The sequence below is a fragment of the Cervus canadensis genome, chromosome 10, assembly GCF_019320065.1.
Source record: "Cervus canadensis isolate Bull #8, Minnesota chromosome 10, ASM1932006v1, whole genome shotgun sequence".
In the NCBI taxonomy this organism is placed as follows: domain Eukaryota; kingdom Metazoa; phylum Chordata; class Mammalia; order Artiodactyla; family Cervidae; genus Cervus; species Cervus canadensis.
In genome coordinates, this window is record NC_057395.1 from 9,730,238 (window position 1) to 9,751,331 (window position 21,094).

Genomic DNA, 21,094 nt, shown 5'->3' on the forward strand with positions numbered 1-21,094 from the left:
AACCAATGAAGAATGAGGAAACCAGAAATCTGATGCTCAGCCACACGTGCACCATGAGCAGGTTATAGAATTGTAATCTTGCATTTCATGTCATGCCATCTATAGATAGATTTCATTTTTCTGAATACTAGGAAAGGTCTCAGGTTTTTTGGTTTTCTTGTTTCATTGTTGTAACTAATACATAGTTACCTCAAGTATTTCAGGTAAAGAATATAATTCTTTCCTTTTCTTTCCAGTTGATGCTGAATTTGCATGTGATGCCTTTCAAGTGTCTTTTCGAGGATTTTCAGATGGGTCAAATGTGTATGATGACCAATTTTTGAAAGCAAAAGCAGAATATCAACAGATTTTGTTTGAAAAATATAAGATTTAGAAAGATAAATAGTAAAACTTTCCCTACTGGACTGTTTCCATGACATTTCGTTGTTTCCCATTAAAGATGATGAGAAAATCTTTTTGAAAAGAAAATATTTTTGTGTTACATGTGTATGATGAAAATTTACATAGTATTTTAAGTGATGTTTCTCTGCATCTAACTTACTTCTAAGCAGATTTAAAAGCCAGCACTGTTGAGTTTTCCATATTCTAAGCGATAGTGTTAGTCACTCAATCGTGTCCAACTGTTTGCGACCCCATGGACTGTAGCCCACCAGGCTCCTCTGTCCATGAAATTCTCCAGGCAGGAATACTGGAGTGGGGATCCAGTGGGGCATCTTCCAGACCCTGGGATCAAACTCGGGTCACGTGCATTGCAGGTGGATTCTTTACCATTTGTGGGACACCCTTTACAGACTCACTCAGACGAGCCCTAATACCAGCTGTTTGAACAGCACCCAAAGAGCCAGACTTGTCATTAATATTTAGTGGTGTTGATTGATAGCTTTTTGGTATGTTCCACTGTTTATCACTATATATAGACCCAAAGATTTAGATACCGCTGTTATGGCTACCATCAGTGTTTTGACGTGTTACAATTGTTAATAGTGGCATAAAACTTACTATATGTAACTTTAAACAGATTCATAAGTCCTTCCTCATGGAGAAATAAGGTTTGCCTGAGTTTTCGCCTTTTAAATGAATGAACTTTTATATATTAAATTTTTATTTTTATTTAGAAGATAATTACTTTACAATATTGTTGTGGTTTCTGCCATACATTGACTTGAATTGGCCATAGGAATGCATACGTACCCTCCGTCTTGAACTTCCCTCCCACCTGCCTCCCCATTCCATCCCTCTAGGTTGTCACAAAGTACCAGCTTTGGGGTCCCTGCATCATACAGCAAATTCCAAAAAGACACATGTACCTCAGTGTTCATTGCAGCACTATTTACAATAGCTAGGACATGGAAGTAACCTCGATGACCATCAACAGCAGAGTGGATAAAGAGCTGTGTATTATTCAGCTCTAAAAAGGAATGCATTTGAGTCCGTTTTAATTGACTTCTGATTTACTTTTGGAGACAGTGTTAAAATTAGAGAAAGTTCTTCGTTCCTCATGGCAGTGGCTTCTCCTGTTGCAGAGCCCTGGCTCGAGAGTGCAGGCTCAGCAGTTGTGGTGCTTGGGCTTAGTTGCTCCACAGCCTGAGGGATCTGCCCAGACCAGGGATCGAGCCCCAGGTCCCTTCCATTGGCAGCGGATTCTTAACCACTAGACCACCAGGGAGGTACACGTGTTCATTTTAAAACAGTGCCTGGGAATTCCCTGGTGGGCCAGTCATTAGGAATCTGGGCTATTACTGCCAGGGGCCCGGGTTCAACCCTGGTTTGGAAATTAAGATTCCACAGTCTGCAAAAAAAAAAAAAAAAGCAGTGCCTATAATTGTGTTGGTCATCTTACCTTTGAAGGAAGCGTATTCCGCCCCCACCCCCACCCCCACCCCCCGCCACACACAGAACTCAGTAAAACTGGTCTCATTTTGAATGAGAAAATAAAATCTAACCTGGAAAGATTCCTGATTTGGTTCTTGAGCAGAAACAAATGAAGAACAACCTAAAACCCCTCCCTGCTGGTCCCGGGGGAGCTTCGAGGTGAATCTGCCTCCTGTTAACTTCCCCCAGAGCCCGTGTGGCCTGTGCTGCCAGCAGAGCTGCTCCTGGGGCGAGGAGGGCTCTTCCTCACACACCCGCCCCACCCGGCTCGGTCACTTTCCCTCTACTGCTTTTTCTTTATGGACTTCAGACTCAGGTGTGGGAACTCCCCTCGTGGTCCAGTGGTTAAGACTCCATGCTTCCACTGCAGGGGGAGCTTGTGCCATCCCTGGCTGGTGAACTAAGATGGCAATGCCATGCGTGGTGTGGCCAGAGGAAAAAAAAGAGAGAAACTGGGTGTGATTTTGATCGCTCATGTCCTAGCCCCTCTTGATATCACCTGGAATTGTATTCGAGGGCTAGGTGAGCAAAAGGCACACTTGTGAAAATCAACACTGGTTTAAAGAGCATAAACAGGTTACCTGGTTTCCTTGATTTTTTTTCCCCTGGCCCTTCCACTTTTGTGAGCTGTGATGGGAGAGGACACAGAAACACAGTCAAATGGTATCAGATAAAACAGCAGCACACTCAGCCATCAGATTCCCTCCTGTTTGTTTGTTTTTTTGTTTTGTTTTGTTTTTTGGTTTTTGGGTTTTTTTTGGTAAATGCTACACAGCTTGTGGGATCTTAGTTCCCCAACCACGGATTGAACCTGGGATCTTGGCTATGAAAGTGCAGAGTCCTAGCCACTGAACCACCAGAGAATTCCCAAATCCCCTCCTGTTTGATGTCTTAAAAGAAAGCTGATAAGTATTATCAAAGACACAAAAGACATGAGATTGGATCAAACAAAAATGGCCATTTCATTCTGCTCCCATGTAGTCAAGTGGTGTTGTTGTTGTTGTTTTTTTTAATATTATTTATTTAGCTGCACCAGTGTTCCCTGCGACATGTGGGATCTTTAGTTGGGGCATTTGAACTCTTAACTGTGGCATGTGAGATCTAGTTCCCTGACCAGCAGTGGAGCTGGCTCCCCTGCATTAGGAGCTTGGAGTCCTAGCCACTGGACTACCAGGGAAGTCCCTCAACAAGTATTTTTGAGCACTTATTATGTGCTAGGCAACATCTAGAATCTAGATGTAAAATGTAAATGAATGTAAAATGAAAGCATTACAGTATCTCTGTGAAATGAAAGCTTTGCAAGAATATTCTTTCTAGTATTGATCCACATGGCATAAGTCTGGATGCAGCCTTTTCAATATGAGATTAGTTAAGGTCCATATAGTCAAAGCAGTGGTTTTTGCAGCAGTCATGTATGGATGTGAGAGTTGGGTCATAAAGAAGACTGAGTGCCAAAGAATTGATGCTTTTGAATGGTGGTGCTGAAGAAGATTTTTGAGGGAAAAGGAGATCAAACCAGTCAATCCTAAAGGCAATCAACCTGTAGTATTCGTTGGAAGGACTGGTGCTGAAGCTGAAGCTCCAGTACTCTGTTCACTGATGGGAAGAACCAACTCATTGGAAAAGACTCTGATGCTGGGAAAGATTAAGGGTAGGGAGGAGAAGGGGACAACAGAGAATGAGATGGTTGGATGCCATCACCGACATGACATGAACTTTGGAAAACTCTGGGAGATGGTGAGGGACAGGGGAGGCCTGGTGTGTTGCAGTCCATGGGGTTGCCAAAAGTTGGACATGACTTGTGACTGAACAAGAATAAATTAATAGAACCACCTGATGAAATTGATGCACCATCATAAAAAAGAGAGGAGAAGTTTCAGACATTGTCATACTAGCAGTTTAGCAAATTCACACCCACCTTCCAGTGAGGGCTACTAGAATGGTAAGTCCATACAGCACAAGGAAGAGTAGTCCCCTCTTGCCACAAATAGAGAAAGCCTGCATGCAGCAACGAAGAACCAGCACAGCCAAAAATAAATTTAAAAAATTTTTTTAAAGAAAGGGGAAAGAATGTCTCCTTGAGAAGGTGAATTCTGCTCAGCTTTGAAGGATATAGAGACCAGCACATCCAGTAGACATTTGTTGAGTGTTTACAATGTGTCAGCCGTGAGACCACATGCTACTGGGGAGCCAGAAGATAAACACACATATAAGTAGTCCATCTTCAAGTCTGATATTGTGTAACCCAGGCAGAGACCGTTCCACAGCCAACAGCTGCGTTTAGTGCTCAGAGGCAGCAGTAGAAATGTGCTCATTCAAGTTCTGTGCCAGGTGTGGGAAGCATGCTTGGAACTAGAGCCCCAGGCCTGCTTCTCTAGCACTTACCGGTGACATTTTGACCTACAAGTATCTCCTGCCTTGATTTCTTTCTGTGTGACGTCAGGTGAAGCACAGGCAGAGAAAAGAGTTGGGAAGTGTGCAGCTCAGAGAACATCCATTGCAAGCACACCTGGGCCCCCAGCATCCTGCATCCCTCCTCAGGTGCCCCTGGTGTCCCTCTGGCTCCGACAGTTGCCACTGTCTTGATGAGAACAGCAGAGATTTGTTTGCCTATTGCTGAACTTCATACAGGTGGACGTATACAGCACATGCTCAGTGCATACTCTGGTTCTTTTACTCAGTATCATGGCTGCAGTCTGTATTCAGATAGTGTAGGTCAGTGTCCATTTATTGTCTCTGTCAGTGTTTTTTGTTTCCCCTGTTGTCTTTCATTGTCTGACTGAGTCACAGTTTATTTACCCATTTTCCTTAAGTACATCTGGATCATTTCCAATATTCTCTTAGTAAATTATGTTTTTGCTGAAGAAAGAATCAAAGTGAAATGAAAACATTTCAGAAAATCACACTAAAAGAGCTTAGCACCAGCATACTCAAGAAAAACGTAAGTCTCAAAGATCTATTTCAAATAGATGGAAAACTATCCCAGGCAGAAGGTCAGAAATGAAGGAAGAAAGGAAAAACAAAGTGGCAAATATTTGAATAATTCTAAATGAACCTTGGCTATACAAAACAAAAATATCTTGTGAGGAGTTAAATGATAACCAAGGCACATTATCAGACAGGCTTTGTGTTGTCCCTGAAGAGGGTAAAACTGGTTGATATGAAACTTTTAAGGTCCAAAAGAAAGCTAGTCTCTAGGGTAAAAAGCATTACTGAACTGAAGTGGGTCAGCATTGTATAGTGACAAAAGATTCAATTTGCCAAGGGGATATAAATGTATATTCTGTGACCCAGCAATCCCATTCTTAGGTGCGTATACTCCAGAGAAACTCTTAGGACATATGTGTGAGTGTTCAGAGCTTTTTTTCCCCCCCAGTGTAGGGGCGGGGGATTTAATCAGGAAAGGAACCTTGGTGGAAGAATAGCCTAGGTGCTGGCATGTTCTCTTTCTTGGTGGGTAGTGAAGGCATGGATATTTCTTTATGTGCTGATGTTTGTGATCATCAGACACCTCTTTTCTGCACTGTTTTCTAACTATCTTATCTAATTTCCTTTTATGGAGTTGTTGGTAGTGTTTTTTGGTGAAGGGCTTATGATTCACTCTTAATTGTCTCATTATATCTTCAGGTTTTTTAAACCTTAAGTAAATATTAGAAAAAATAAATGTCCTCAGTGCTGAAGGCAACATAAGATCTGAGAAAACCCCAAAGGCCAGGGTGTTATGTATGTGGCCTGTCGAAAGCAGTGTTGACTGCTTTTCTCAAATTCACAGGTTAACGTCGAGGAATTTAAGGACGGTTTCGTGGCTGTGTTGTCATCACAGGCTGGTCTTGCCTCCTCAGATAAAGACAGTGGGTCTTTGGAGTCAGGTAAGAGCCTTTCTGGTCTTCTTTACATCTCTTTCCATGACTCTGTGACTTCTGGAGTATGATGTTGTACCTGAACAATGCAGCAGGTCTATGTTCCCCAGCTGCATGGACTGGGACCATGGACTGCAGCACCTGGGTTTGTTTCTTCTTTGGCTTCCTTATTTGATAAATGGTTCTGCAAAGGGAAAACTCTTGTGTTTTCATCTGCACTGCACAAAATCCTCTGAATACCTTGGCACTTCTGGTCACCAGTGTAATTTCCCCCGCACCAGGCCATTTTGCAACGCCAGCTGGGTGTCCTGCAGTTCAACTCCATTCTGACACCATGCCCCTGGACACAGCTGCAGACCCCACAGGCTAAGACAGCAATGCCTTCGGACAACAATTTCAAGTCCAGCTTGTCACCTGTGCTTCTGACCCACTGGCTAAAGATCAGAGGTGCCCACGGCCTCCTCAGTTTCAGTTAATTTGCTAAAGGAGCTCAGGGTAGCCCATTAGTGGATCAGTGGTTTATTGCAAAGGATGTAACTCAGCGTGATAGGTGCATGGGCTGTGGGAAGAGGCTCAGAGCCCCCACACCCTCTCCAGGGCTCACTCTTCCCCAGTCTCCCCGTGTTCACCAACCCAGCAGGTCTGAATGCTGTCCTTTCGGGGTTTATGGAGGCTTTGTTACACAGTCATGACTGACCCAGTGATGGGGCATCAGTGATTGAATTCAACATCCAGCCTCTGACCTCCCTAGAGGTCAGGGGTAGGGCTGAAAGTACGAACCTCTAGTCACATCCGTTGGTTTCCCCGGCAACCAGCCCATCTCAAGGTGTGGTTGTCAAAGTCAGATTATAAACCAAGCATAAACATGGGTGTGGTTGCTCTCATCACTTAGGAAATTCGAGGGTTTTAGAAGCTGTGCAAGGGATGGGAGGAAGACCAAATTCATATTTATTATAAGTCACAATCTCACAAATGTCAAGTAATATCTAGTGCTGTCCTTACAGTGAACGGTGTAGACAAGATAAAGTGGGTGTGGAGAGGTGGAAGAATTTGATCATCCAAAGTGCAGTGCAGGTGTAAGGTGCTGGCCAGGCTGGGAGGCTGGTGGAGCAAGCAGAATGACACCAGCTGAGGCAGGCCTCCGCCTGTCTTCAGTCTCAGACAATAGTGCTCTGGGCTCCTCGTACTTGTTAGAATCCTGGTTTCCAGTGGGGTCAGTGGAACAAAGGTAATATTTCAACACAAGTGAAGAGGGGCTTTGATACTGGTCAGGGACGGAGGGAGAATTCTGAAGGGAGGCCCGCTTGGAGGTGTGGACTGTGGGTCCAGTGGGAAGGTGCTGGTGGACGTGCTCCTTAGAAGATGGGCCAACTCCTTGGCTGGCAGCGCCTGCTGTTCTCTGGCCAGATAACCAGTGGAGGCTGCATCTGAGGAGTGCTGGGAGGGAGAATGCAGTGGCCAGCAGGTCCCTCCCTCCCCCACGGGGCAGGGGTTCAAGGTGTCCGCCCCGCACAGGCCCCTGGTCTGCTCCCACACCCCTGGAGGGGCCTTGGTTAGGAGCAGGTGCATGACTGGGGCAGCGGGTGCCATTGGGAGGTTTGGGGGTTATGTACCTTTCATGTAGATTCCAGTGAGCCCCCCAGACCCCACCCCTGAAATTCTATGGCTGATCATACCCATTACTCAGGTGAGGTTTTCTAGTCTGGAGCTAGGCCCTTGGGGAAGCACCTGCAGCCTCCCCTGGGGCTGAAATCGGTTGGTGTCCCACCGGCCCCTGCTGGAGCCACGTGGGAGCCCTGAACCTGGGGGAGAAGAGCCTGACGGGGGAGGAGTCTGATGAGGGGGTGGAGTCTGACCAGGTGGATGAGCCTGACAGGGGAGGAGTCTGATAAGGGGGCGGAGTCTGATAAGGTGGTGGGGCCTGATGGGAAAGGAGTCTGACCAGGGGAGTAGTCTGACCAGGGGGAGGAGCCACCTTGTCAGTGTCCGCCGTGGGACCTGAAGGGTCCGATCATTGGTTGCTTTGTCTCAGGTTTCTCTTCCCTGAGGTGGGAAGAAGGCCACTTGCCATTCCCGACTTGGGGTGTGATCGTGTGACCCTGGGCATGAAGGTGCCTGAGAAAGGCCATGCCCGTGTCATCGCTCCGTTCTCTGTGCTGGAACTCCTGTGCTGGTAACTTGTGTCCTCTTCGTGACTGGTGCTTTTCCCTAGCAACCCCCGTTTTGTTCTGTGTTGCTTTTCTCTTCTTTCAATTTTCAGAACTTTCCTCAATTACCCAGTCAGTTGGTGGGTTAGTCATAGGCTTGCCTGAGGTGGCTTGGCCAGGGCTGGAGCACACGGGCGACCCCTGTTGTGAGAGTCCAGCAAGCCCTGCACCCACCCTCCGTGGCTGTGAGCTTCCCACGAGGGCAGCCGGAGACGTCTTCCAGTAGGAGAGGGCCGGTTCTGCTCAGAGGTAGGCCTCCCTCGGGGAGGGAGCAGCGGCCAGCCAGCGAGAGTGCTTGCAGACCGGCCTTTGGAGGCAGCCGGGGAGGTCTTCCAGCGGGAAAGGGCCGGTTCTTCTCAGAGGCCACACAGGCCAGAGGCGGAAGCCAGCATGGCCCCTGCCCTTGGCCACCCTTGCCCAGACCTTCCTGGCCTTCAGGGATACTGCCCCATGAAGGGGCCAGCTGCAGAGAGTGTGTCAGACATGCCCGGGCGCCTTCCCAGGCTCAGCCCCGCCAGGGGCTTTCCCCTGGGCCTAGGCCTCAATTGAGGCCTACTTGGAGGGGAGGTGCTGGCAGGGGCTGTCTCCACACTGCAAAGGCCTAGAGGGCAGAAGGCCTTGTGAGAGGGAAGCGGGGAGCAAGTGGGTGGATGCCCAAGACCTCTTGGCCCAGCAGGCTCAGGGCAGCACGGAGAGCAAGAGGCCCACCGTGCCCCTAGGTCGGCTCTGCCCCTTCACACACAGGCGGTGCTGCTGGGATTGCAAAGGAGCTGCCTGACAGTCTCTGGCTCACCCGAGCTCTCTGAAGGTGCAGGGGGCAGGTACAGGTGTGTGCATGTGGTTCTGCCTTGGCCTGGGAGTGTGGACCCCCTAACTGGCCCCCGGGTTCAGGGGCAAGGGCCCTGAGCGAGGACCACCCCGAAGCGCTTTTCTCCCGGCTTGGGAGCAGATTGCGCGGGTTGTGGGAAAAGCGGGCCTGCCTTGGGGAGGGAGCGGCGGCCAGCCGACGAGAGTGCTTGCAAACTGGCCTTTGGAGGCAGCCGGGGAGGTCTTCCAGCGGGAAAGGGCCGGTTCTGCTCAGAGGCCCCACAGGCCAGAGGCAGAAGCCAGCATGGCCCCTGCCCTTGGCCAGCCTTGCCCAGACCTTCCTGGCCTCCAGGGGTATTGCCCCATGAAGGGGCAGGCTGCGGGGAATGTGTCAGGCATGTCCGGGCGCCTCCCCAGGCTCATCCCCGCTAGCGCCTTTCCCCTGGGCCTAGGCCTCATTTGAGGCCTACTTGGATGCGAGGTCCTGGCAGGGGCTGTCTCCACACTGCAAAGGCCTAAAGGGCAGAGGCCTTTGTCAGAGCGAAGGGGTGAGCAAGGGGTTGGATGCCAAAGACCTCTTTGGCCCAGCAGCTTCAGGGCAGCAGGGAGAGCAAGAGGCCCACTGTGCCCCTAGGTCGGCTCTGCCCCTTCACACACAGGTGTTGCTGCTGGGGTTGCCAAGGAGCTACCTGACAGACGCTGGCTCACCCGAGCTCTCTGAAGGTGCAGGGGGCAGGAACAGATGTGTGCATGTGGTTCTGCCTTGGCCTGGGATTGTGGACCCCCTAGCTGGCCCCCGGGCTCAGGGGCAAGGGCCCTGAGAGAGGACCACCCCGAAGCGCTTTTCTCAGGGGCTTGGGAGCAGAGTATGCGTGTTGCAGGAAAAGTGGGCCTGTCTCGGGGAGGGAGCGGCGGCTGGCCGGCGAGAGTGCTTGCAAACAGGCCTTTGGAGGCAGCCGGGGAGGTCTTCCAGCGGGAGAGGGCCGGGTCCGCTCAGAGGCCCCACAGGCCAGAGGCAGAACCCAGCATGGCCCCTGCCCTTGGCCAGCCTTTCCCAGACCTTCCTGGCCTCCAGGGGTACTGCCCCATGTAGGGGCAGGCTGCAGGGTATGTGTCAGCCGTGCCCGGGCGCCTCCCCAGGCTCATCCCCGCTAGCGCGTTTCCCCTGGGCCTAGGCCTCATTTGACGCCTTCTTGGAGGGGAGGTGCTGACAGGGGCTGTCTCCACACTGCAAAGGCCTAGAGGGCAGAGGGCCTTGTCAGAGGGAAGTGGAGAGTAAGGGGGTGGATGCCCAAGACCTCTTTGGCCCAGCAGCCTCAGAGCAGCAGGGAGAGCCAGAGGCCCACTGTGCCCCTAGGTCGGCTTTGCCCGTTCACACACAGGCAGTGCTTCTGGGGTTGCCAAGGAGCTATCTTACAGACTCTTGCTCATCCGAGCTCTCTGAAGGCGCAGGGGGCAGGAACAGACGTGTGCATGTGCTTCTGCCTTGGCCTGAGGGATCTGGGACATCATTGTTGGTTGTAGGGCCATCATCACACTGGGGTCAGGAGTGCATACGAAAGACTCAGGGGTGAGAACACGGCAGCTGGGATTTGCCTTCAAATACTTGGGCCAGGGACTTCTGCGGTGTTTTATTGTCTAGGACTCTGCACTCCCATTGCAGAGGGCCCGAGTTCCATCCCTTGTCTGAGAACTAGAGCCCGCATGCTATAACTAAGTGTTTGCATGCCACAACTAAAAAGATCTCACCTGCAGCAACCAAGACCCAGAGCAGCTAAATAAATATTACAAAAACAAAAAATATGTGGGCAAGAGCAAACAGGTAGATGAAGCCAGGGCGAGAGGCTGCCCAAGGGAGAGGGTTATTGGCCTTTGTTGGACTGTGCTCTTTGCTTTGGGCAGGTTTGAAGACCTTCTAGACGTTAACTTTTTAAACCTGGACTTTTGATTCTAAATACAAAGCTTGTAGGTATGCTCCTAGTGCTACAGCTTCTGTAGGCTCCCTTCAGAAAATGCCTTCCCCCACATGCAGCAGAGTCCCCCTTTTATTGTGAAATTTTGCATAGGATTAAGTTGGAAGAATTGCACGGTGAGCCCCATGTAGCCACCATCGGAAGCTTGACTCTCCCATGTGTCTGTCTGCCCATCTGTCAGTCCATCTGATTTCAGAGTGAAGTGCCGCCTTGGTGTGTTTCCCCTGCTTCAGGCCAGCTACCAGTCTGGGGTTCCGAGGTCTCTGGGAGTCCCCAGAAGCCCCGCAACCTCTCCTTCGACACCCTCGAGAGCCGGGTCTGGGGCCTCTGGGAAGAGCTGGGTGTGGGCAGCAGTGGCCACCTCACAGTGCAGGACCTGGCCCTGGTCTGCCAGACCATCGGGCTCCAGGGCCTGGCGAAGGAGGTGAGAGGGAATGGGACAGACCGCCCCGAAGGGCTGGGTGTTTGTGGTTGGTACTGGGCCTGGAAAGCCCCTTCAGCCTCAGCCACTGATTCAGTTGTCACTGTCCGGCCTTAAATCCTGTGCTGACTCCCAGGGCTTGTGCCGAGGGTCCCTCTCGGGCCACCTTCACACAGGACACTCCTCTGCCTGGAGCTCGCTCCCCTCTCTGACTTCCCTAGGCCTACCGCCCAGCCCGTGGGTGGTGCCCATAGCCTCTGGCTGTACCCACCCCTCCACCCCCTCACCCCCGGCAGCTGTGTTCAGCCCTTCCCTCGTTTGGGGCCCAGGGGAGGAGGGGGCAGTGTGAGTGGATTTATGTTAATGATTGTTATGTCTCTAGGGACCAAATAGTTCTTGGAACATGGTAGGTGTTGGATAAATACTTCTTGATTGACTGGTATGACTTAAAAGGAATTAGGGTGGATCCAAAAGAGATGACCCAGGAGCAAGTAACAGACCTGACAAGTGAAGTGTATTGTTTCCACTGCTTGTTTTCATCAGGTGAGGCCTTAGTGGGTTTAAAGGGAGAACAGGCAGTTTGCAAATTTAGCAGGAGTAGCAGTGAGTTCCGAAAGCTTGAGTGAAGTGGGCTGGGAACTCGTGCTGCAGAACACTACAGCTTGGTAGGCTAGAGGGCTCTGGAGTTTTGGACTGTTTAGAGCCAAGCATGGGAGTGGGCACAGAGGAGAATTTGAGCTGAATGACAGACTTCAGAGGACCTGTGATTGGGTGAAGAATAAGACACAAGACTACTGACTGCTGGAGGAAAAATGAGTTATTGAGAGCTCATCCTGGAGAGAAGTAGGTCTGCAACTTGAGATTTTGTCCCTGGCCTTGTTCCGGTAGTGTTTTCATCAGTTAGTTGGGCGTAGAAATCAGTAGCGTGCTGTTAGGGTGTGTGGAGGACACAGAACAGTAGGAACACTTTGCAGTGACTGTTTAAGGATAGATGCTGATGAACGAGGAACTGATGTGCAAGAGGTCTGCAGTAAATGTAAGGGAGATGGAAAGTCCTGTACTCAGGTTCCCAAGTCCTTCATTTGTTCATGCAGCAGATAGGCACTCAGCAGTTAAGAGCTGATAAAGGGCTCTGGTGTTTCTGTTGTAAACAGCAGAATCAAGAGGTTTGCCCCCGTGGCCCCCAACAGTGTCATGCAGAAGGCAGGTGTTAAACGCAGGTAAAGCAGGTCAGAGTCCCTGCTGTGAAGGAAAACACCACACTTGGAGAGAGAATCAGGCACTGAAAATATCAGTAGATTGAGAAATCCGAGAACTTCTCTCCGAGGAAGAGACATTTCAGCTGGAGCCTGAAAGAGCAGGCTTTAGCGAGGAAGTAATTGTGGGCAGAGGGCATTCTTGTTGGAGGAAACAGCATGTGCAAAGGCCCTGAGTCTTGAAAGTGGGTGGGATGCCCAGGGACCTGGTCATTCCCAAAGGCCACTGTGGCTGGAACTTAGTGAGCAGGCTGAGGGCGACACCAGCGGAGATTTTTAAGCATGGGGCGGGGGGGGGGGGCCATCTCTTTCAAAATTTTCCACAGTTTATTGTGACCTACACAGTTGAAGGCTTTGGCATAGTCAATAAAATAGAAATAGATGTTTTTCTGGAACTCTCTTGCTTTTTCGATGATCCAGCAGATATTGGCAATTTGATCTCTGGTTCCTCTGCCTTTTCTAAAACCAGCTTGAACATCTGGAAGTTCACGGTTCACGTATTGCTGAAGCCTGGCTTAGAGAATTTTGAGCATTACTTTCCTAGCGTGTGAGATGAGTGCAATTGTGCGGTAGTTTGAGCATTCTTTCGGATTGCCTTTCTTAGGGATTGGAATGAAAACTGACATTATCCAGTCCTGTGGCCACTGCTGAGTCTTCCAAATTTGCTGGCATATTGAGTGCAGTACTTTCACAGCATCATCTTTCAGGATTTGAAATAGCTCAACTGGAGTTCCATCACATCCACTGGCTTTGTTCATAGTGATGCTTTCCCACTTGACTTCACATTCCAGGATGTCTGGCTCTAGGTGAGTGATCACATCATCGTGATTATCTGGGTCACGAAGATCTTTTTTGTACAGTTCTTCCGTGTATTCTTACCACCTCTTCTGAATATCTTCTGCTTCTGTTAGGTCCATACCATTTCTGTCCTTTATTGAGCCCATTTTTGCATGAAATGTTCCTTTGGTATCTCTAATTTTGTTGAAGAGATCTCTAGTCTTTCCCATTCTGTTGCTTTCCTCTATTTCTTTGCATTGATCGCTGAGGAAGGCTTTCTTATCTCTCCTGGCTCTTCTTTGGAACTCTGCAATCACATGGGAATATCTTTCCTTTTCTCTTTTGCTTTTTGCATCTCAGAAGAAATATATTCCTATTTAATTGCTCACATGGAGATGTGAATGTTTTAAGGAAGTTCTTGTGTACTTAATCAAGTACTTTGACATTAAGTTGGGTGTATTTTATTTGTGCTATTTCTTTATAATCAGGAGCACATTGTAAAGAATGTGGAGAATAAATCTAACATTTGTAGATTAGCAGAAGTGTCTAGAACAGATGTAGAAGACATGGTACATCTATGTACATGGTATATGTACATCTGTACCTGGTACAGATCTAGAAGCCATGGGACATTTATTTTGCCTCTATTTTCGGGGCCTAGAGCAGGCACATACATTTTGTATTTATGTTTCCTTTTAAAACTCCACAATAGACATTTATTAATTCTGTACATCTGGTTTTGTTTTCCTTTTTTTTCATTTGTGGTTAATTGAGATGTGGGTTCAATCCCTGGGTGGTCAGGAAGATTCCCTGGGGAAGGAAATGGCAACCCACCCCAGTTTTCTTGCCTGGAAAATTCCATGGACAGAGGAGCCTGGCAGGTTCTGTCCATGGGTCAGGAAGAGTCAGACACGACTGACTGACTGAGCACACATACTATTGAACGTATTCAAAACATTCATACTGTCATATAGTGATTACCACCACCACCTTCTCCAGAACTCTTCATCTTACAAAACTGAAACACCATACCCAGTAAGCAATTGTACATCTGATTGGAAAGGGTGATACTTATCTGATATCTAAGGAGACATATATTTTGTAGGGGAAAACCAAAATTCCCTCCCTCTCTGTGTAAAGGGCCCTAAAGTACAATCATGCAGATAGTTGAAGATCAAGAACTACTTCTTGGATGTGTGGAGGAGCATTTGACTTTTGAGTCCTTAGCTCACTTTATGAGAATGAGGATTTGGAGGTATTGATACCATAAAAACAGGACTCCATAGGATGAGAACATGATGTGAGGCCATAATCTTATGCACCGTTGTATTTGATCTTTTATTCCAGCATGAAACAGGGATTCTAGAAAGTGAGGCAAGCATTTGTCTTTTGGAGACAATGGAAATTAATCAGTATGCAAAATGCAATGTGTCACATGGCTAAACAAAACAATGGGAATGTGATCCTAGGCAAATTAGTTAGGTAATAAACAATCTCCAGATCCCTAAATAGCATTATGGCTAAATAAACCAACTCAAAAGCATAAATAAATCTATATACAGTCACATGTTATGATCCTTTGATGTATTTGGTGAAAAATATAATCTACATACAGAGATTTTTTTTTTCTTTTTTTCTTTTTCACTCAGTTCTGTCTGACTCTTTGCCACCCCATGGACTATACGGTCCAGGGAATTCTGCAGGCCAGAATACTGGAGTGGGTAGCCTTTCCCTTTTCCAGGGGATTTTCTCAACCCAGGGATCGAACCTGTTCAATACATACACAGTGCAATAATATTTATGAAAAAGATACCCTTGCATATGTGTGGACCTGCTTGCAAATGCAAAGAAAACGGTTTGTCAGGATAAACTCCCACTTTTTAACACTTCCATTAAGAAGAGGAGCATGATAGAAGGAAGTTTTAGGACTGTGCTTTGGATCCTTCTATTCCCACTTTTTATTTTGTGCATTTACTTCGAAATTTTTACAAGAACATTGTGTCTGTAAAGAATAACTAAATGATGTGTACCAGGTTCACCAAAGCTTTACCTGAGAACCATGCTTCCAGATGATCCCCTCAAAGGTAAAATCTGTCACTTAGAACACAGGGAAATTCTGTGCCTTCTGTGTGCAGGTGTGTGTGTGAGTATGTGTGTCTGTGAACAAGCCAGATTCTCCCAGTTAATTCTGAGTCACATAAGCACTCATTTCATTCACCTTTAAGAAGTGCTTCTTGTATTAACTAAATCCTGAGAAGATGGGCACCAGGGACAAATTTGGGGCTAGTTAAAGCATGACATGTGGGCCCATCACTTTATGGCAAATAGATGGGAAAACAATGGAAATGAGAGACTTTATTTTCTTGGGTTCCAAACTCACTGCAGATGGTGATTGCAGCCATGAAATTAAAAGATGCTTGCTCCTTGGAAGCAACGCCATGACCAACCTAGACAGCATATTAAAAAGCAGAGACATTACTTTGCCGATAAAGGTCCTTCTAGTCAAAGCTATACTTTTTCCATTGGTCATGAACGGGTGTGAGAGTTGGACTATAAAGAAAATTGAGCGCCAAAGAATTGATGCTTTTGAACTGTGTTGTTGGAGAAGACTCTTGAGAGTCCCTTGGACTGCAAGGAGATCTAACCAGTCCATCTTAAAGGAAATCAGTCCTGAATATTCACTGGGAGGACAGATGCTGAAGCTGAAACTTCAATACTTTGGCCTCCTGATGCGAAGAACTGACTCGTTGGAAAAGACCCTGGTGCTGGAAAAGACTGAAGGTGGGAGGACAAGGGGACAACAGAGGATGAGATGGCTGGAAGGCATCACTGACTTGATGGACATGAGTTTGAGCAAGCTCAGGGAGTTGATGAAGGACAGGGAGGCCTGGCGTGCTGCAGTCCATGGGGTCGCCAAGAGTCGGACATGACTGAGGGACTGACCTGACCTGAACTGAGGCTACCACGTGACTGCCAAGGACGCTCTAGCATTAAGGTGCGAGCAGCCCAAGTTCAAACAGACTCACTTGGAACTTCTCCAGGAAACCATTGGGTGGGTGGAGAGGGGCGTTCTGTCCAACAACTCTTTTCTGATCTCCTGTGCTGTTTGAGAACCTGGTCTTTTTCCCTGGAAATGAGCCTTAATCCCTCAAGGTTGCACTGGAGGCAGCGCGGGAGGCGGGGCAAGAGCCTGTGTCCAGTCTCAGGGGCCCAGGTCAGAGTCGGGGCCTGACCTGGAGAGAGGATCTGTCTCCCCGCAGGGTCTGGCCTAGAGCCTGAGCCGCCCTTGGCCTCGGGTCAAGACCAGGAACCCAGCTTGGCTGGGCGGCGGGGCAGAGCGCAGAGCCCCCTCCCGAGTTGAGGCCGAGGCTCCACTACCTCCACTGCTATTGCAGTCTGAGACCCAACTGGCCCAGCGGCCCCGCTGCCACACCAACTGCCTGGAGCCACCGCTGTCTTGGGCCTTCAGGCAGCTGGGCTGGAAGGTGGGCTCGCACCCCGGGATCTTCCTGCTGCTGTCCATGGTGTGAATGGCTGTTCTCAGCACTGGCCTGATTTACCTGCCCCAGGATGAGGAGCAAGACCTCAAGGAGCAGTACACCCCGGAAAGGAGCCCTGCCAAGGCTGAGCAATGCTTTGTGCAGGAACATTTCACTGCCACCAACTCTCTCATCTTCTCCATCTCCAGGAAGAGCACCGAGGTGAATTATGCCTCCATCCTAGTGGTCTCCAAGACCGAGTCACTGCTGAAGCTGGAAATCTTAGAAGAAATGAGCAAGGTGGACGGCGCGGTGCAGGCTTTGCCTGTGACACAGGACACATCCCCTGCAGCAAGGTATGCACTGAGAACCAGGGCCCCTGTGTCCCCCCAACCCACTCTTGTTCGCCTGGAAAAGGGACAGCGGCCTCAACCTGAAACCCATCACCTAGCCGGTCAGATGGTCTACCTGGCCGACATCCTGGAAGGAACTGTCCTAGGCGAGAGTATGGGGCTGATCCAGGTACTCCTCCAGGCCAAAGCCCTGCAACTACAGTACCACCTGAAGACAGGTGAAGGAGAGGAAAATGAACGTAGCAAGGCGTAGATGATCCATTTCCTGATGAAGGTTGGCAGCCTTGAAAAGAGTCTGGCCTTGAAGAAGATCAAGGTACCTAGCGGCTGGGGTTAATAGGGAGGCCAGGAGAAGGTGGGAAGGATAAGACTTGTTCCAAGGACCATAGCAGCAGCACTCCCAGATTATCAGATAGAGTCCTTGACTGGAACCTAGGTGTGCTGTGCTTTATTTGATCCTTAATCCAAGTTTCTTAAAGTAGCACACTGAAGAAAGCCACAATAGATTCTAAAAAAAAGTGGCTGCGTGTATAACTGATTCACTCTGCTGTACATATGACACTAACACAATATTGTGAAGCAACTGCACTACAATAATTTTTTTTTTTAAGTAAAAAGAGATAGGACCTAAAAAAAAAACAAAAAAAGAATGCCACAAGTCTTACATCCTTGGTAACATTCTGGTTAAAAACACAAGTTGTACATTCTCAGGGGAGGTCTGTTCAGCACAGACGTTGATCTTCAGGTTTAGTTTGGTTTTCTGGTCAAATTACTCTGCAATTCTTACTTCCAGTTTAAGCCTTTGCTGTTTCTAGGAGCCCCCTAAACTTTGTTTGAAGTTCATTGGAATAAAAAAACAAACCTTTAAACAACAGTTTCATGATGTTTTTGAGGAAGAAAGATGAGCAGTTTAAAAGTAAATTATAGCATAGTGCCAGTCACTTGTTATCTGTCCAGTAATTTTGGGGCTGGAAAACCTAATGCTCTGAGTCAAACTGGTGAAAATGAGAAGACACCTTCTGGAAAAAGCCTTTTAATACTCAGGCCTTTCTGAGATGGTGTTTCTCCAATGAAAATAGTAAAAGCTAACAACCTAATAGAAGTTTAGAAAAAGTCTTAATGTCACAGTTATTAATGTTTTCACAGTTTCATATAAGATTCAGATTTTGTATATTCAAGAGTTGTAAACTTTTGATTTTTGAAAGAAACTTTGAAAAGCATGCCAGAGATTTGTGGGAAGAAGCAAATCTTCATTACTTTCTTATTCTAAAATCATAATCCATATATTTTGATTTTAACTGAATTTTAATGTTTAAATCAAATAGCTGTAGTGTTTCAATATCATATGTAACACACACAGTATCAGAATTGAAAGGTCTTTACCTGAATATATTTTTGTGGTAGGTCCTCTCCATGACTTTCTAGACAACTGGAATTTGAGGCAAATTCTATGACAGGGGTCCCCTTGTTTCACTTGGCATAGCTTTGAATCATATTATTTGCAATTGTATCATGCTACAGGTAAAACAATTTTATTAGTAAACTCTAAAAACTGTTTTCTTGTGATAATAAATATAATGTGTAGATATGTCGGGGATATAATGTAGATATAATGTGTAATATGTAGATATGTAATTTCCTTGGTTCTGTCTTTCCACAGCAGAGATTGGAAACACAGTGGACGAGTGTTACAGCTTGCTTATAGCTCAGAGTTTTATTCAGCAAGCCAAGGAAAGTACACCCTCGAGGTGTGAGAGCAGGTCGATCCCAAAGGCGAGGCCTCGATCCATCTTGGTTTCCTCTTTATGTACATTTGTCTCTTGCCCCTGAGCCTGCCCTGTGGAAATTGGCCTAGCCAGGGGGGCTGTTTTTCCCACCTGAGGTTCTTACTCTGGTCCTCAGATTTTCTTTTGTCCCACTTTTGCATGCTTTTTGCTTTCTTTGTCTTTTATTTTATTTTATTTTCATTTATTTTTATTAGTTGGAGGTTAATTACTTTACAGTATTGTAGTGGTTTTTGCCATACACTGACATGAATCAGCCATGGATTTACATGTGTTCCCCATCCTGATCCCCCCTCCCACCTCCCTCCCCATCCCATCCCTCTGGGTCTTCCCAGTGCACCAGCCCTGAGCACTTGTCTCATGCATCCAACCTGGGCTGGCGATCTGTTTCACCCTTGATAATATACATGTTTCAATGCTATTCTCTCAGATCATCCTACCCTCGCCTTCTCTCACAGAGTCCAAAAGTCTGTTCTATACATCTGTGTCTCTTTTTCTGTCCTGCACATAGGGTTATCATTACCATCTTTTAAAATTCCATATATATGTGTTAGTATACTGTATTGGTGTTTATCTTTCTGGCTTACTTCACTCTGTATAATGCGCTCCAGTTTCATCCATCTCATTAGAACTGATTCAAATGCATTCTTTTTAATGGCTGAGTAATGTTCCATTGTGTGTATGTACCACAGCTTCCTTTTCCATTCGTCTGCTGATGGGCATCTAGGTTGCTTCCATGTCCTGGCTATTATAAACAGCGCTGCAATGAACATTGGGGCGCACGTGTCTCTTTCAGATCTGGTTCCCTCGGTGTGTATGCCCAGGAGTGCAATTGCTGAGTCGTATGGCAGTTCTGTTTCCAGTTTTTTAAGGAATCTCCACACTGTTCTCCATAGTGGCTGTACTAGTTTGCATTCCCACCAACAGTGTAAGAGGGTTCCCTTTCCTCCACACCCTCTGCAGCATTTATTGCTTGTAGACTTTTGGATAGCAGCCATTCTGACTGAAGTATAGTGGTACCTCATTGTGGTTTTGATGTGCATTTCTCTGATAATGAGTGATGTTGAGCATCTTTTCATGTGTTTGTTAGCCATCTGTATATCTTCTTTGCAGAAGTGTCTGTTTAGTTCTTTACCCCATTTTTTGATTGGGTCATTTATTTTTCTGGAATTGAGCTGCAGGAGTTGCTTGTATATTTTTGAGATTAATTATTTGTCTGTTTCTTCATTTGCTATTATTTTCTCCCATTCTGAAGGCTGTCTTTTCACTTTGCTTATAGTTTCCTTTATTGTGCAAAAGCTTTTAAGTTTCATTAGGTCCCATTTGTTTATTTTTGCTTTTATTTCCAATATTCTCGAACTTTCTTTGTCTTTTAGCCACCACCATTTTGGACTCCTTTTTCCTATTCTTCCTATTCTAACTAACATTCCCATCTCAAGAGATAGGAGACCCATTTCTTAGGGAATAGAGGCGTCAAGCTCTCTGTGGCTATTTCCTGCTGAGTTGGGATGGCGAGGGGCGCTGGGCCTCCCCCTCTTGCTAGTCTGAAGCCTCAGAGTCCTTATAATGGTGTTCATCTAATGGTGAGTGATGTTTTCCATGGTTGGGTGTAATTTTATATATCCTTGTTGAACTGGCATTGCATGTTGAGACAATATGGGTTAAACAATCAATAATACATGGAGCAATCCTAGGCAGCATCAATGATAACAGGGACTAGTAGGGGCGTTAGCCAACTCCAAATTCCCCATCCCCCAAAGAGAGATTGTAGCCACCCCGAGAACTCTGCAGCTCATTCTTTGAGATCCTGTAGGATCTGAATGTTTTTCTTGAGGACTGTGAGACTTTCTTTAACTTAGCTAGAGATATTTACCCAGAAACAACATGTCTCACTCAAGATGGTTCAAGTCCCTCCTTGTTCAGGGATCAGGAGATCTATCTCCTGTCTATTTTGGAGTACAGCCCCTGCCAAGCAGTGTTGGCTCTTTAGAGCTACCCTGAGAAATCTCATCCCCAGAAACTTAATTTTGGAGATTATCATAGAATGGCGCTCATTTGTAGTCCTGAATAGGCATCTGAGATCTCCCACTCCTGTTTTGCCCCCTGGTTCCTTCATCCTACAGAGTTTTGCATGGTTCTATGTATTCTTTTCCACTGGCCAGGTACTCCTATCCACTCTCAGCTGGTGTTCTGCATGCACTTCTGTGTCTGAAGGTATATTGCTGATGTATCTGTGGAGAGAGATGTACTCCACGTCCACCTCTCCTCCGCCATCTTGCTCTCTCCTCTCTCGGGATATTTTAAA

At 47.2% G+C, this 21,094-nt stretch overlaps 2 protein-coding genes across 31 annotated transcripts in view; both read right to left on the bottom strand.

Moving 5' to 3' along the window:
- LOC122447855 (ankyrin repeat domain-containing protein 26-like) overlaps positions 1 to 21,094 on the bottom strand; it is a 933,540-nt gene that overhangs the window by 464,473 nt on the left and 447,973 nt on the right. The window lies entirely within an intron of this gene.
- Positions 1 to 21,094, bottom strand: part of LOC122447884 (POTE ankyrin domain family member A-like) — a 312,070-nt gene that overhangs the window by 221,577 nt on the left and 69,399 nt on the right. The gene's annotated exons all lie outside the window — the stretch shown is intronic.